This window comes from Anarhichas minor, unplaced genomic scaffold, assembly GCF_050575085.1.
Source record: "Anarhichas minor isolate MPS153535 unplaced genomic scaffold, ASM5057508v1 ptg000024l, whole genome shotgun sequence".
Taxonomy (NCBI): Eukaryota; Metazoa; Chordata; class Actinopteri; order Perciformes; family Anarhichadidae; genus Anarhichas; species Anarhichas minor.
In genome coordinates, this window is record NW_027466470.1 from 18,724,130 (window position 1) to 18,735,089 (window position 10,960).

Consider the following 10,960-nt stretch of genomic DNA (forward strand, 5'->3'; position numbering starts at 1 on the left):
AAATAGCATCCGTTATTGACAATGCATCATCGTTTTTTGGGGGGGGCTTGCAAAGCAGCTGTGTCTATTATCAATGATGTCAATATGCAGCAGCGCGATAGGGACTCCACCGGCTCTGTTTTGTCATGATAGACGGCCTCTTTCTCCCGCTGCACACAGAAAGGTAAATATGACTTGTGAAATTGTGACGGCGCTCAAAGCAGCACTAGCCATGCTGAGGCCTTTGTTCGGCGCCACAGTAAATACAACCGGCGTCACTTTGGACGGTTGAAAGAAATCTGAATTCTCACAATAAGCCAATGGCATTGGGAGTGAGAAGATATGGGATTTTAAAATGAATTGCACAAATCAGGATTTTTTTTTTTATATATGTAAATAGTGGCATTCAAATTACATCAACTGCTGTGGCAGACGCGTTGGAAAGGGAAGACAGAGCTGTGAAAACATAATATATATAGTGGTAAATCTACCAGTGCAAGAAAAGCCCTGCAGCAATGTGAACTTCTTCTAAACCCCTGCAGAGAAAACAGAGTTAAAATCTCTGCGCTAAACAGTGCAGCCATAATGTCCATAGAGTAAAAATAAAGGTATTAAAGGCATATTCTGAGGGTAGTCAATAAATAGACGCTGCTACAACACGCACACAAGCACGCTCATGCCCGAGCAGGGGCCAGCCTCTCTTCATTGTTTTGAAGACCGTGGACAGCAACGACTCCAGAGGCAATAAGAATCAAACGCACAATCAGAAACACATACCACACAACAAATACCAACCACTGTATTTAGGGTAAAACAAGGAAGATTGTCATCATCGTTTAGAGAATATAGTTGAGGAATTAAGTGTGTTTTTCAGGGGTGGAGTTAGTGACTTGGGGGGCCCGCGCAGACGCTGTTTTGCTCTTTCTCTAACTGGGAATGTTGGTGTCGGCAGAGCTAGAAGAAGAAAGCTACTCAAAGCCTTTTTGTTCTGAAGTAAAACCATTAACTACTAATAGCGGGGGTGTCATGAGCATGGAGGACAGAATATGACTTAAGTATAAATAAATATATAAATGCATTAAGAAATGTATAAATAAATACAGGAATAAATAAATAAATACAGGAATAAATGTTTGAATACAGAAATAAATAAATAAAAGTATAAATAAATGCTGAAATAAATATGGAAATAAATAAATGAATGTATAGATAAATAAATAAAAGTTGATAATCAAACAGGACATAAAGAAATATATCATATATTTCTGTTCACCTACATTTATTTGCTAGGAATTGGTTGCTTCTGTCTTGCTCCCCTACTTGACCAATCCTGCTTAAGATTGAGTTTCGGACCGCCTGCCTCATTAACATACGGACACAGAAATACAGAAATAAATAAATGAAGGTGAACAGAAATGTAGAAATAGATTTATTTATTTCTGTCCTGTTTAGGTATCAACTTTTATTTATTCATTTCAGCATGTAAATATTTCTGTATTTATTTTCAACATTTATATATTCTTTTATTTATTTCAGCATTTAAATATTTCTGTATTTATTTAAGCATTTATTTATTTATTCCTGTATTTATTTATACATTTATTAATGCATTTATTTATTTATACGTAAGACATTTTTCGTCCTCCATACATGAGAAGTGACAAAATTGGAAAGTCCTCCTGTTGGTGTCTGTCACGTGTCACCTTCAGTACAAAAGGGTGGTGTTCCATCTGGCACCAACAAACCCAGAGAGCTCCAGGAGCTGGAATTGGGCACAGTAAAACCATGCTGTTGTAAGTATTGTACCTCCTGCTGCATTTGGGCTCTTCCGTGGGGCCGACACAACAAGCACGCTGCTCAATCAACCGTACAATGTCATTATTGTGGGAACCAGAAACAAACAGTAGTACTCCACTCACTGTCAACATCAACAGAAGAAACCCAGTTACGCATGAGGATACCAACCTCCCAGTAAAAGTGGCATGAGTAGTACCACTCTCATCCTTAGGCAACACTGCTGCCATACACTTGGCCAAAGGAGGGTCAGCCTTCTGGGCCAACCTTCAACTGTGTGTCAGGCCCAGCAGGCACAGCGACAGGACAGGTCAATTTAACTTCAGTAGACTCTGGGGGACAAGCCCCGGACGAGCCCCCATTATGTTACGACCGGCTCGGGAGTCGCAACATAAGGACGGACACCACATCAAGTTAGATTCAACAACCACCGCTGTCAGTTTATTTACAGGACACAAATAAACTGTCATGCGCAAATCCAACTGCAGACCAGGGTGTGGTGCCAGGCAGTTGAGAGAGAGAGAGTGAGGGCGGAGCAAGGAAGCGCTTATATAAGTAACCTACATCTTCTTCAACCAGGTGCCCTCAATCCGGTGCCAGGGAGCTGCACCTAGAACTCAAAGACACATGCACACACCCAAGCACAAATATTCACCGCAGGACATAGAACCATATGTAACAAGATACATAGATAGATGTTCTTTATTAACCCCAAATTGGAAAATGATTTAAACTGGGAAATTATTGAAGCGATTCCCTGAGAAAGTTGCGTGCAGGACATTTCACTAAATGTGATGGATTATCAAGATCCAAATAGATATTAGGTAACAGATATTAGATATACCATTATTGTCTTTGACATGGTACTGGAACCAGGCCGCCTAGTCTTCCAAGGATTGCGTGCCCTCTACGTGGTGAGGCAAACAAAAAAACAAATGTTTGGAGTTTGGGGAGGTGGATGGAGATTGTCAACATCCAAATTCAAAGTTGGACAACACAATTTGCATCCCGACATCGACAAATAACTAATGTTGGCAGTTAATAACTATGGCTGTTTGTGTTTTTGTTAAACCTTACAGCTAATTGAAGCAGTAAAACAGCTATTTTTTATATTTACACACACACTGAGCAGACACAGATCAATACTAGCGTTCATTTAGTCTCTCTCTCTCTCTCTAAATTTAAAAAAAGAAAGAAACCACACCCCATGTTCCACCAGAGCTTAATTTAGCTGCTGGGATTTTTTTTTTCTTACACTGCACGGTAACTGTATTTTGTACCCGTCTTACCATCTTTGAACTAGTTTTTGTTTCATTTTTAATAAATGTGTGGAATGTACCCAGTAATATGTGTAAAATATGATATCTGCGCAAAATATATGCTTTTCCTGCTCGTGCTCTCCGCCTGTGTGCTCGTCTGCTCGTGCTCTCCGCCTGTGTGCGCGACACGTCTCAGAACGCGCAGCTAGGGGGGCCAAATCGTTTTTGCCCATAAGAGGCGGGTATATGAAGCAGTTTAGCCAATTGCTGATTTAAGATATAAATGAGTGACATACAATTTAGCCAATCAGCGCCCTTAAATAGATTCAGTGTGGGGCCAAAACGATTTGGCCCCCCTAGCTGCGCGTTCTCGTCAGGAGAAGTCTCTACAGGCGAGTGCGAGCGCCAGCGCGAGCACTACTCCTCCAGGTCTCGTTTGAGAGGAGAACTTTGGTGGAGATTCTGCAGGCCAAAGAGCTGATCCCAGATCAGCCTGACCTCACAATCAGACAGCAGACTAGCGGGAAAGGGAAGCAGTACATGCGAAGCTTCTCTACTGACCACCAGACAGGTTTGGCTAGCTGGATGACGTCATGCGAATAACGTATTTAGCTTTTTAAAACAACGGGGACAGATCAAGCACGGACAGTTAGGGGAGTGAAGGATGAGGAGGTAAGGAAACATGAGAACACCAGGACACACATGGGGAACTCTGACAAGCTACATATTAGGCAAAGTGAACATCTTTTCTTCTACATAGTTCTCCTCAGTCTCATCTGCTTAACTTGGTCATGGAGGCATCAACATGTAATAGAGATGGTAAATTAACAGTGAAAACTCATCATAGCTTAATTTAACATCAGTATTCATAATTACACTTCATCTTTACTTCTCCTGATCTTTACCTCCTATAACAAGGTCCATAGGGGCATCTCAATAAATAAACATGTTATATTATATTATATTATATTATATAAGTGTTATTTACTGCTTTTTTTCGTGTTGGAATAAATGTTAAATATTTAACTGCAAAGTAGTAATGCGTGTTTGATACTTTAATTTTTTTGCATTAAATCATACTGGGATGTTTGCTGAAATTGATAGGATGGCCCTACCTAGAAAATTTTCCACCAGCCGTCACTGCCTGAAACATTCTCGACATGTTGACACTATGTTGGACATGTTCTGCAGTCAGATCAGGCAGCTCAGGTTGACCATGAAAACCCCACCTGATGATTCACGCCTGAAACATTCTCGACATGTTGACACTGAACTGCTGCATTCCTGAACAAGCACCAGACTGTTCAACAAGCCCGACTATACCATGGGACCCCCTAGTGGTTGCAGCATATAGATCCATGTTCTCTCTCTCCTCACAAAGGGGGATAAAAGAGAAGAGCTTTCATGCACAACACAGCCGCCTATCAAGCACAAAGATCTCTCCAACTAATTGGTATTACTGCAGATATCATTGCGGTATCACTTCTTCCATCTTCTTTTTCCTCAACCCTTTCAATGTTATCCGACGTAACAGATGACATTGAATATAATGAACCATCTCAGAGCATACTGGGAAAAGCCGTTTGATACAAGCCATGGGAAAGTTCCATCATAATTAAAATGACAAATATGCTACAAATGCAACAGATTCCTTGTTAATTATACCTTTACTTTGACATAAAATTGTGCCTTTCAGCATCCTTGACTCGTCTTTGACAACTCAGATATTGGACCCAGGCCAGCCTAGACTTTGGATTGTGTGCCCTTTATGTGGTGAGGCAAAAAAAACAAAAAACTGTTTGGAGTTTGGGGAGGTGGACAGACATTGTCAACATCCAAATTCAAAATTGAATAACAGAATTTGCATCCCGCCTTAGACAAATAACTAATGTTGGCAGTTAATAACAGATTTTTTTTTTTTAAATGAAAACAGCTGCCTTGTGCTACTGAAGAGGTTGATAAGTGACCCAAAGCAATGAAGGCGGTGCTGTAAAACCAAAACAATGTGCTGAAAGCCACTAAAACGCTCTATAACGGTGAGGGCAACCACAGTCTTCAGTGCTAATTCTTTGTTGGGTTGTCAACTCCACTATGAGTGTCATCTTTCACATTTCAAGTAGTAATGTGATCCATTGTGTGTATACAAATATTGCTTAGCGCAGCTTTACTCAACCTTTGGCTATATCTTCTTTGCCCTAACCTCTAGATTGCCCCAACCTTAACCAAATGTTAATACACAAGCCTTGCAGTCCAAGCATGCTATGGTTTCACAGAGGATGTATGGCCCTGAAGATTCACACCAAATCAGGCTTCAGTCCTCCCATTCTTTTTTTGTGGGTAGCGGGTTTAGGCTGCGGCGGTGGGGACCACAAGGGATGACAAGTTGTAGAATCAAATTTTGGAGAAACGCCAACCCAGCGTCACACTGCGGTGGCCAATCACATTAACAGAGATCAGACCAGCAGATGCCCACGGGAAGAGGAGCAGCATGAATGACCAAAACGCAGAGGAACTTTCCAGTCAGCAGCCCCTAAGCTTTCGAATAGTCTCCCAATAAGCTCGAGGTCTTTAGACTCTGTGTTTTAAAATGCAGATAAAAACCCATCTGTTCAGACAGGCATTTAGGTAGCATTTGGCATAATACCTTTAACTTGCGTCTTTTTCCCTTGTATTATTTTATCCGGTGTTTTTATCTCTCGTCCCGGTTTGTTATTGAAAGTAAATGTTCATCTGCCGATGTGGACCCATCATACTAGCGGCGTGGCGTCACATAAATGGGCCATTTAAGTGAAACCCCCAAACCGCCTTACAACCCCGAGCTAATCCCCGCAACACCCGATTTGGCATGAATGCAGCCTGAGGGAGACGATGCCGGTGCTGAGCTTCCAAGTTCTGAATCACCTGCCTCCATCGCTCAAACTCTCACTACTTTCAGTTTCAATCTGATGAGTGAGTGGGCGTGAGGCGTTTTACCACTTCACCAATGTTAAAGGTTCCCCCCCATACACATTCACTTCCCCTCAGCGGTCTTTGCAGAGGGCCTTCCTCATTGCCGATTACTCAAATTCTGTGAGTAATAACCTCACCCATATTTCAGATGTTCTAAAAAAAGAACGGCCCATCATCACAGCCATAAATGCCGTAGATTCTTTGCCCTTTGTTTTCGTCAGAGACCCCCAGGGTTGAGTTTCCTCTATTGTCAGTAGGGACACCTGGTGGCTTGCAAAACGTACAGCAGCCCTTCAACACAGGTCCTGCACGTTATTATTAACGCTGTAATACTTTTGCTCAGAAGTGATGCATTAAATGTAGATGGTACTGTGCAATATGTTAAAGTAAGACATTTAATGAATTCATCGTCCAAAAAGCCTACATACAAAATATTATAAAATATGAGGCCCAGTGTCCACTGTGAGCTCATGTGTTTTGACTTCATGGTTGACATTTACGAAACATCCCATGTGAATTGCAATGTGATGCGATTGAAGAATGCTAGTCATTAAATTAGCTTATGCATTGTGTTCAGGTGACAATTTTTCTTTTTTATTGCAAAACCAAAAGTCATTACAAATACAAACAAATCGGGTATGTATGCATGCTTACAGCCCGCCAAAGCTTCCCATTTAGCCATTAATGAATGCCTCAAATGTGTTCAGGCATTTTATTTTCCTTTTATTCAAGCAACCCCTAAAACATTTGAGATGGAAATAATTTCATTAAGAATGATTATCCAACCCCAAATACGTGCGTTCTGTCCGTGTGTATTAGTCAGCAGAGTTGTGCAGGGTTGCAGCTTACTACACACATTCTGATAAACAAATGCAATGCTTTGACAGGGGGCAGCCATCCTCGCACAACACACGTTATGGAAATTGACGCACTTGTGTAATGGAATCGCTTTTTGCAACCAATGAACAAAAGCTACCATTTTTGGACTGCAGAGGAGTGACGTAGAAACGTTGTATACGACTCTGGTAGCGTCAACTACCTGTCAATCACAGTAAGCCCGCCCTAAAGCATACCCTGCCTTATGGTCTATTTGACTCTAAATGGAGCATCATTTACTAAATGAACATCATGCTGTATTGAAGAAGACTTGAAAACTAGATATTGAGACCATAAACTCATGTTTACAATCTTTACTGAGGGAATGAATCAAGTGTGGTGTAGGGTCATTTTCCCATAGACTTCTATAAAATCTGACTTATTTTAGCAAGCAGAGGAGTCGCCCCCTGATGGCCAGTAGAGAGAATGCAGGTTTTAAGACACTTCCGCATTGGCCTTAGCCGTCGGAGCCGGAGGTTGCCGACTGGTCCCCCCAGCCCTACACAGGAGTGGAACAAGCTTTGGTGTCATTCGCCTATCTCTAAGAGAAAATATTTCTAAATTAAAAAAAGAATGGCAATCAATTGTGGCGTGTTATACTCTGTGTTGTTTCTTATTTTATGGATGTTAATTTTCATGGTCTGTTAAATGCTGATACTTACCTACATGTCCCGATGTGTGTATGTTTGTGTGTGTCAGGGTTTGGGGTTACTGCCATTCATGCAAGCACAACTTCTATTGACATGCTCTACTTTCCCCATTCAGTCCAGCAACTAATTTAGCTGTGTCACAGGAATACAACTGAAACATAAAGAACATAAAGAACTATTTGCATTATGGATTAGTCTAATGACTATTTTCTCGATTTATCGTTTGGTCTATATAAAGACGATTAATAGTGAAACAAATGCCGATCAATACTCCCCTTGTTTTGTCCGACCAACAGCCCATTGGTAACCGGAAATATTTTTTAATCTATCCCTGTTAATGTATTGTGTTATATTAAAAAGAATAACATTGGCCGATGTATCTGTTGTGGTAATTTATCAGTATGTTCTCTTAGATGTAACTTTGTATGCTTAACTCAGAATATTGTGAGCATGCAGACGTTGCAAAAGCAGAAAACAAAACAAAAGTAGCCTCTGTCTGACTTGCTGTTATCTCAACGTGATGTTTGTGAGAGCTCGCCACTTACAACATCGTTGTAGCAAAAACAGAATCAGTAGCACCTGCCAAGGCCTTGACATCTTGGCGTAAGGGGAGAATGCTCGCGGGGGAAGAGGGGGGGGGGGGGGGGGAACGAGATAGCGTACAGCTGGACGAGGCAGTTCAGCTTGTGAGAAGCATACATACTCTGCAAAGATCTTGACTGGTCGCCAGACCTCTGACCGTTCAGCTGAATTAAGTGTCTGTTTAATAAAAGACATTTGAGAGTTACTAATCACGTTTATTTCTCACAGGGGAATTAATACAATCATTTTGATCAGATATTTTACATTTTCCGCTATCAATTAATGATATAATAGTCCTCAAAAATATAATATAATTGTTATTATTAAAATGATTGTCACTACAACTGTGTAATTTATCCTATAATATTAGTGTGTATAATGAATGCCATGTGGGCTGGTCCCCCATAAGAACAGTATTTTAAGAATACTACAAAAGGAGGTTCAGTGGTGAATTGTCCTTCAGTTATAACTGTACTATTGATACATCCTGTGGAAATTAACTACACTTAGACAGGAAGTATTTCAACGCGGAAATGCGCCCCACCGCAACGCTTCCTCACACTCTTTTTAGTGGAGTCACAACAAGGGGGAGGCCACCATCGGTGCCACGTGTTCCTCCCCGCAGAGATAAAGTAACAGCTTTACAGCAGACCGCACCCCCGTCACACATGTCCACTTCACGGACACGTGTTGAATGTTGGTGGGTTTTTTTCCCCTTCTTCCTAACAGCTATATGGTCATATCTGCCACAACGCACAGCCGTATACATGTAGCATCACGTTGCACCTTTAGGGAGTGTATAATCACATTACGCCATATGGTCTAGTGACTCCCCCCTCCTCGTTTATTATTCACTTAGAACGCAGAACACGAGAGTTAAAACACACAACAAATATCTCTCTCTCTTTCCTTGTTATGAGAAGGCGTATTCTTACCGTTAAGGTGAGCTCGCGACCGTCGCCTCGAGTGTGACGTTCAGTTGTTTTTTAAAATCCGCCAGTCATACTTTAATAGAACTTGCATCACCTTTGTCTTCCGCCGCTCTCCAGTCACAGTCGGGCCAACAACTTCTCCTTAAGCCCCTCCTTTCTCCACTCCAAAATAGGCGGGGGTCCCTGTGTGAGCGACACACGCACACACACACAACCTGTTAGAGAGACACTCGGTGCTGACGGTTTGCCGGATCAGTTTGTCTCACAGCACCATTAGATGTGACCAATTAATACCTAATCACGCGTACAAGCAATTAAGTTTCAACCCTGATCAATTATTTTAAATAAAAGAGTGCCATAGACACAGTGCCATTAATTAGGCTATATTATTATAAATAATTCAATTGTAAAAATAAAATCTAAATGAGTCCCCTCCTCGGCGGAGAAATTAACGCATGTGTTGCGCTCATTCCTTTGTTGTCACGAGAGCATGCCGCAACGCTTCCTCTCACACAGGGACCCGTGTGATTTTGGGGGCTTCGTGGCGGGCGTGTTTGCATGCAGTTTTTGTAAGCAGCGCAATCAGAGGGGATCGCATCCGAAATGTTCGTGCAGGTTGCTTTTTATATATATATATATGTCAATGCGCATTCTCTTAATTAACAGCCCCGGTCAGAAGGCGGAGAGGTAGTGAGTCAGTACTGCGATGCTCCAGACAGGTGTGGTAGCCTCGGCCACGGTGTGTTGGCACTGGTGATGGATGGGAGGCTCCGGGCGTCCTCGTATGAGATAGTAGAGAATGTGCGACGGGATGAGGAATGGATGATGGCACTCCGGAGGTTTTTTTTAGGCATGCAGATGCGGGCTTTTACCTTTGTTTTTTGTTTTTTTGGGGAGGGGTGGACCGATCAGGTTGTAGGGCTGGTGGGAGAAGGCGGAGGAGGAGGAGGAGACACGCATGCAGGCGCAGTGATGGTCAGAGGCATGGGGCGAGAGGAGGGCGGTGAGGGGTTTCAATATGTATGGTGGCACAGCCCAACATTCTTTGGTCACTCACGAAATGAATGGTGCCTCAAGAAAACATATTTTTAATTTCCTTCAGATAAAAAAAAAGTAATTTGAAGGATATGTAGAAAGCACGCTATACCAATAAAGGGGCAACCAAATGAACATTATGGGAATATGGAAGATAAAAAATACCTATAAAGTTGGTGAAATAAGATTGGAAATGAATATGATACAAACGCTGTTTGAAACTTTGACAGCCTCCAAACAAACGTCATTGTCGCCTTCCATTGGTGGAGGTAGTGATTTTTTTTTTGTGATTTGACATTAAACAACATATTATATTACCCCAAAAAAAGAACGTCTAGTTAGATCCCCTTGTCCCGCCTCTGATTTGAAATTGTGACCGGCCGCAACAGTAAAATGCTGCTTACGAATGCATCAGTAAGAATAATCTAGAGGTGTCATATTTATAACAATACATCCGTCACCAGAGCCATTTTGTCTGTGGAAAAAGTACTTTTACTTGGATTGTTTTTCATTTATCTAAATATTTGTTTTTAACCTCTATAGCTGAAAAAAAAAATCATGTTTCAAATGTATTTATCTAAGGGGATAATAAGTGCTAAGTGCTACAAGTTCAGTTAAGAAATAAGAGAAGAAAAACAAATACATAATCCAAATGCAAAATGAGTCATGGAAAGTTTGAAAGCGTATTATGAAATGCATAAAAAAGGCAAGAACACGTATAGAGGCAAAAGCATGGGACATGTTTAGAAGTGAAGGCGGTAAGGACTGCAGTTTTGCACAACATTATTATTCATTTCCTACAGAATGAGGTCAACTCATAACTTCCTTGCAACTTTGCAAGGTTTTAGAAGCCCAGGGCTCTTCACTGCATTTGCAATCATGCGGGTCCCTCAGCCCTACCTGA

The 10,960-nt window shown here is 41.5% G+C and overlaps 1 protein-coding gene across 3 annotated transcripts in view; it reads right to left on the minus strand.

Moving 5' to 3' along the window:
• slc6a9 (solute carrier family 6 member 9) overlaps positions 1-9,181 on the minus strand; it is a 76,766-nt gene extending 67,585 nt beyond the window's left edge. The window contains exons 1-2 of one of the 3 annotated variants that reach the window (XM_076097653.1): positions 9,025-9,170; positions 8,211-8,266 (exon numbers count right to left, since the gene is read on the minus strand). The gene's annotated coding sequence lies outside the window, so the exon portion shown is untranslated. Of the gene's footprint in view, positions 1-8,210; positions 8,267-9,024 lie in introns of all 3 variants that reach the window. The other 2 variants (XM_076097652.1, XM_076097654.1) reach the window with 2 other exon arrangements.
• Positions 9,182-10,960: the final 1,779 nt, after the last annotated feature.